At 42.4% G+C, this 6,094-nt stretch overlaps 1 protein-coding gene across 8 annotated transcripts in view; it reads left to right on the top strand.

Annotated features, from left to right (window-relative positions):
- Positions 1–3,737: 3,737 nt before the first annotated feature.
- The window catches only part of APTX (aprataxin), a 22,146-nt gene continuing 19,789 nt past the window's right edge, over positions 3,738–6,094 (top strand). For 4 of the 8 annotated variants that reach the window (XM_017548324.2, XM_017548320.2, XM_017548323.2 and 1 more), the window contains exon 1: positions 3,738–3,844. The gene's annotated coding sequence lies outside the window, so the exon portion shown is untranslated. The remainder of the gene's footprint in view (positions 3,845–6,094) is intronic. The other 4 variants (XM_037745627.1, XM_037745624.1, XM_037745623.1 and 1 more) reach the window with 4 other exon arrangements.

Here is a 6,094-nt window from a genome sequence, read left to right as displayed (position 1 = left end):
CCTGGCCTTCATGACAGATTTGGCAATGATTTCTTGGATATAACACCAAAAGACAGGCAGCAAATGTAAAAATAGGTAAATTGGACTACTTCAAAATTAAAAACTTTTGTGTATCCAGGAATACAGCCAGCAAGCAGAGTGAAAAGGCACCCTTTGAAATAGGAATTTTATATTCGATCAGATATCAATATCCAGAATATATAAAGAACTCCTACAACAAAACAAAAAAACAACCTGATAAAAAATGGTTGAAGTACCTGAATAGACATTTCTCCAAATACATACAAATAGATAGGAAGCTTATGAAAAAGATCAACATCACTAATCATTAGGGAAATATAAAGCAAAACCACAATGAGATACCATCTCATACTCATTAGGATGGCTGCTATCAAAAAGTAACAAGCATTAGCAAGAATATGGAGAAATTGGAACTCTTGTGCACTATTGGGAGAAGTGTAAAATCATCCAGCTGCTATGGAAAACAGTATGATAGTTCCTCAAAATATTAAAAATGGAATTATCATATAAGCCAGCAACTTCACTTCTGTGTATATATTATAAATAATTGAAGAATTTAAAAACTTGTTTCACATTAAAAAAATTTTAATGGCTTTAGAGAAGTACAAGTGGTTTTTGGTGTCATGGATGAATTACATAGTGGTCAAGTCTGAAATTGTAGTGTACTCATCACCCAAGTAGTGTATATTGTACACAATATGTATTTTTAAAAAATCTCTCGCCTTCCTTCCCCTCTCCCCACTTCTGAATCTCTGATGTTCATTATACCAGTCTGTATGCCTTTACATACCCAAAACTTAGCTCCCAGTTATGAATGAGAACATGTGGTATTTGGTTTTCTCCTCCTGAGTTACTTCACTTAGAAAAATGGCCTCCAGTTCCATTCAAGTTGCTGCAAAAGACATTGTTTCATTCTTTTTTACAGCCGAGTAGTATTCCATGGTATGTATGTACCACATTTTCTTTATCCACTCATCAGTTGATGGGCACGTCGGTTGGTTCCATGTCTTTGCAAATGTGAATTGTGAAATCAGGATCTTGAAGAGCTATTTATACACTCATGTTCATAGCAGCATTATTCACAATAGCCCAAAGGTGGAATATCCACAAATGGATGAATGTATAATGTGTGGTATGTACTTGCAATGGAGTGTTATTCAGCTTTAAAAAGGAACTTTTTACACATGATACAACATGGATGAACCTTGAGGACATTAAATGAAATAAACCAATCACAAAAGGGCAAATACTGTCTTATTTTACTTATACGAGGTATCTACAGTGATCAGACTCATGAAAACTGAAAGTAGAACGGTGGTTGCCAGGTATTAGAGGAGGGAAAATAGGGAGCTATTTAATCAATACCGATTTTTTTCTTTCTTTCTTTCTTTTTTTTTTTTGAGGCAGAGTCTTGCTCTGTCACCCAGGCTGGAGTGCAGTGGAGTAATCTCAGCTCACTGCAGCCTCTGCCTCCTGGGTTCAAGCAATTCTCCTGCCTCAGTCTCCTGAGTAGCTGGGACTACAGGCAAGTGCTGCCACACCAGGCTGGTCTCAAACTCCTGACCTCAGGTGATCCACCCGCCTTGGCCTCCCAAAGTGCTGGGATTACAGGCGTAAGCCACTGTAGCCAGCTGAGTTTCAGTTTTTCAAGGTGAAAAGGTTCTAATCATTAGTTGCATGGCAATATGAAGTTCCTGAAAGCCTTAAGTGCCTTCCATACTTTTAGCTATGCATTGTGCCATGTGATCTTGCTTTTCTGGCCACTAATACACTATAGACATGGACTAGGCCTAACAAGCAGGACATGGAAACTCTGCCCAATTTTGCACATTATATGGTGAATGATGTAATTAGAATGATCCGATCCAATCCAACTTTTGGATGCAAGACACACAAAGGCAGGTTGAAGAAGTACCCTTAACCCAGAGGCTAAGGGATGCTTAATTCTGAGGGAACAACAAAACTGGTCAGGTCACCAGAGTTCCTTCTTTTTATCTTGAGCAGTTGCGAACGACATTCCTTAGCCATGAGGCCCGTGTGGCTGCTGAGATGCTGCTTGTGTTTTCCCACTTACTCATATGACCCTAATATAAACCTGCATCTTCTCTGCTAACAAAAGCAAGCCTCTCTTCTGTGTTTCTTGGAAGATCCTCCCGCCTTCTGTCTTGAAAACTCGGATAGCTCCATCATACCCTTAAGTCTCTGCTTTTCCATGGACGGAAACAATGCTCCACCTTGATGAAGAATGTGACTCCTTAAGTCTCAATGTTGTTAAAGAAAAAATTATTCAATGATACTTGCTAAAGCATGGTAAGGAAGACTTTATTCAGGAACTTCATGATGGGTATATAGAGCTCATTGCAACAGAATTTTCTAGTGGAGGAGAGATTGGGCTCAACTCCGAATAACAGCATGGGCAAGTGGGAATTTATGGCTAAGGAGCTGTGTAGGGGTCAGTGTATAGAAAATTACTAAGAGGAAACATCAAGGATAAAGGAGATTCTGGCTAAACAGACCCAACAGGATTCTTGCTGGAGACAGGCCAAGGTGATTAGACATCACCTGGGGTATAGTGGAGGATAAGGAACCTGATCAGATATTGAGGATAATCACATAAGAGGCAGGGGTGGTGGTGGTTTTTGCTAAACTGACTTAGCAAGGATCTGTGCTAAAACTGGATTTTATAGGGAAGTGCACAGATGGGCCTAGCAGCAAATTCAGAAACCTAATTCAACCAAAGAATCTTTGCCAGTGTGTTGTATTTGAGAAAAATTATAAACTATACTTTCACCCTCGAGATAGGGATTGTTCCTTCTGCCAAAATGCCTTTGAATAATTGCAATATGATTCTTAGGGAACATCCTGGAATTGCTATTAAAAAATCAGTACACATCTTATCCCTCCATTCTGCTTTTCTTCTCCCAGATTGCTCCACAGTTCAGTGTAGACAGCACTACAAAAATCTTAAGTTTCTCCGCCTCTTACCCCTCCATTCTTTGCTCCCCGCACAAGGGAGAAAGCGGATTGTAGTTTAAAAAGCAAGTGGCAGGCCGGGCGCGGTGGCTCATGCCTGTAATCCCAGCACTTTGGGAGGCCGAGGCGGGTGGATCACGAGGTCAAGAGATCAAGGCCATCCTGGTCAACACGGTGAAACCCCGTCTCTACTAAAAATACAAAAAATCAGCTGGGCATGGTGGCACGTGCCTGTAATCCCAGCTACTCAGGAGGCTGAGGCAGGAGAATTGCCTGAACCCAGGAGGCGGAGGTTGCGGTGAGCCGAGATCGCGCCATTGCACTCCAGCCTGGGTAACGAGCGAAACTCCGTCTCAAAAAAAAATAAAAAATAAAAAATAAAAAATAAAAAAATAAAATAAAAATAAAAAGCAAGTGGCAGTGCTACAGCAGGTTGCCTGAAGCAGGGGAGATGGCTTTAAAGGTTGTGAATGTCTCCTTATGGAGTATCGAGAAGCACAGCCACCTAGAAACGTCCACAGAGGGATTGAGTCCGAAGTGTCACCCAATTCAGACCCTGTGAGGCAGTGTTAGGCGAGTGGCCCTAAGGTAGAGAGATGCTGAGACAGCCGGTCCCCACCGTGGTAACTGCCAGGTACCTAACTTGGACCGCAGCCCCGGGAGAACCCAATTGGGGCGGACGCTATTTGATTTGGGAACTGGGAGGGGCTATTTCAGCCAATCCGTGGAGGAGCGAGCTGGTGACGTAACCAGCTGTGCTCCAGCCGGTCCCTTGACGTCATCCCTCAGCGCCGGAAGCGATGAGTTACAGCTAGAGTAACGTGATCTTGTACATCTCCGACGTCTGGAGGTAAGGCGGTCGTCAGGTTATATACTCTGTTCGCTGGTTCGATGCCGCGGGTGTGAGCGTTAGGCCGAGGCTGCTCCTACCCTTGAATGATGTGCCTTGATCTCACGGCTGCATTCTCTGTCCTCCTCTCCTACTCTTTTGGGCTGTTTGAGAGGGCGCTCCCGTTGGTCTTCGACACACTTTGCGTTTGTTCACGTGTGCTCCCGACACCTGTACGTACCTTGGTAGCAACACATGCAGAAAAAGATTAGAGAGTGGGCCTTATCCTACCAAGGAGGCGGGGCCCAGCGTGTTGGAAAGGACAGCGTTTCCGCCAGAAATGCTTCCTGAAAGGCACTTGAGGGACCTTCGCAGCATCCTCAATGCCTTGTAGGAATGCCAGAAGCAGCAAGCCTTTCTCCATACATACCAGTGATAGTGACTTAACAAAGCAGGGATGAAATTTCTATTTGGGATTACTGTGGTCTATGTTTAGAACTTTTTGGGATTGTTCATATGCAGATTTGTGCTCGTTCTTAGTTACACAGTTATTGCTTTCGAATGATCTTTTTCTATGTCCACAGCCCCTGCTTGCCCTACCTTCACTATGAACAAAAGTGATAATAGTGTTGAATACTTTTTATCAGACACTGAGCTTTACATACTTTGTCCTTTAGCTCTTGTGACAACCCCATGGTGTCTGCTTTACACTTGAGGGAATGAGGGCTTGGCGAGGTTAAACAACTTGCCTCAAGTCACACATCGAGTAGGTGGTAGAACCAATATTTGAATTCAAGCATTCTAACTTCGGAGGCCTTGATCTTCGCCACTATTCTATATATTTTTTGTCAACTATCCATTAAGCTCCCAGACACCTACTCTTTGTTACCTATTATTTTATGGAGAAAATTAAGGTCATGAGATGTGCTTTCCCACACATTTCTGCCTCTGCTTTCCCTTTTAAAGTCATGAAGATTTATACCCTTTACTTTTCCTTTTGTCTCAGAAGATACATTGTCTCTCTGATCAAAGCAAATTCCTTTATCTATGCTTTTGATATTTTATGCTGTCACTTATGAAACTTTGTTTTCATTTGTCATTTCTGTCTCTCTCTGTCTGTGTTCCAGTCATGTATAAACAAGGTCAGGTTTCTCAGATCTCTGACACTTTCCCCTACCAAAGAAAGAAAAAATCTGATGATCCATCTTAGTGGGTAGTTGTTTTCCTCCTACCCTAAAATGTTGGGTATTTCTATTGCTTGTGACTTTGGCATAATGAACAGTGAAAAACTGTTCTTTTCATTCTGTACACATTGCCTGAGCAAAGCCATCAGCTGGCTTGTTTTTAACTACCTCCTACATGCTCCCAAATTGAAGTTGTCAGCTTAGACCTCTCTGAGCTTTACCCTCACCTCTGACTATCCTGCTGGACAGCTCTGCCTGCAAGTCCAAGAAACACTTCGAATTCAGATGAATGAAACTGAGCTCATCGTCTTGCCTGGACTTAACTCTTATCACATTCATCACTAAGTCCTTATAGTTTTACCCGCTAAACATCTCTCAAATCTGTGCAGTCTTCTCCGTCTCTGTTGTCCTTTTACCTGCAATATCATGGCCTTCTAACTGATTTCCCTCCTTCTAGCCCTGTTCCCCCAAACCTGTTCTCCACAATACTCCCCTCCACCCACAGATGGTCTTTGGAAACAAGTCTGTATCAAATTCCTGCTTAATCTTTAAAGATCTATCTGTGCATTCATCCATTCTTTTCTCTAATTTATTCAGCAAACATTTGTTGTCCACTGGCTTGCAAAATCCATTGAAAACTCTAAAGTTAGAGCTTCTCAGCCAGGGCTCTGTTTTATCTGAACCCTGCCTGTATCTCTAGCCTCCTCTCTGCCTCATTCGTTAGGTTCTAGCAACACTGAATGGCATCTTCAGGGGTACTGTGCTATTTCTTTTTTGTATATTTGCCCTTGCTGTTCTCTTTGCTTGGAATCTTCTCCCTGATTCCTTTCTCCACCTCCTGCTCCTCACCTAATTAGTCTGCTCCTTTTCACCTAATTAACCCAGTTTATAAATGGGACTCATTTATAAAGTTTAGGTCTACCTCCTTCAGGAAATTTTTTCCTGACACCTCCTTCCCCCTAGTCTCAGGCACTCCAGCATTGTGCTTCCATCACTTTGTACAGAGCAGTCATCATACTTACCTCACCCACTATTAATATAATTGTTTCTGTGTTTCTCTCCTCCACAAGATTTGGGTGTTTTTTTT

Source organism: Cebus imitator, unplaced genomic scaffold (genome assembly GCF_001604975.1).
Source record: "Cebus imitator isolate Cc_AM_T3 unplaced genomic scaffold, Cebus_imitator-1.0 Scaffold206, whole genome shotgun sequence".
Lineage (NCBI taxonomy): Eukaryota > Metazoa > Chordata > Mammalia > Primates > Cebidae > Cebus > Cebus imitator.
This window is presented reverse-complemented; position numbering and strand designations above follow the sequence as displayed.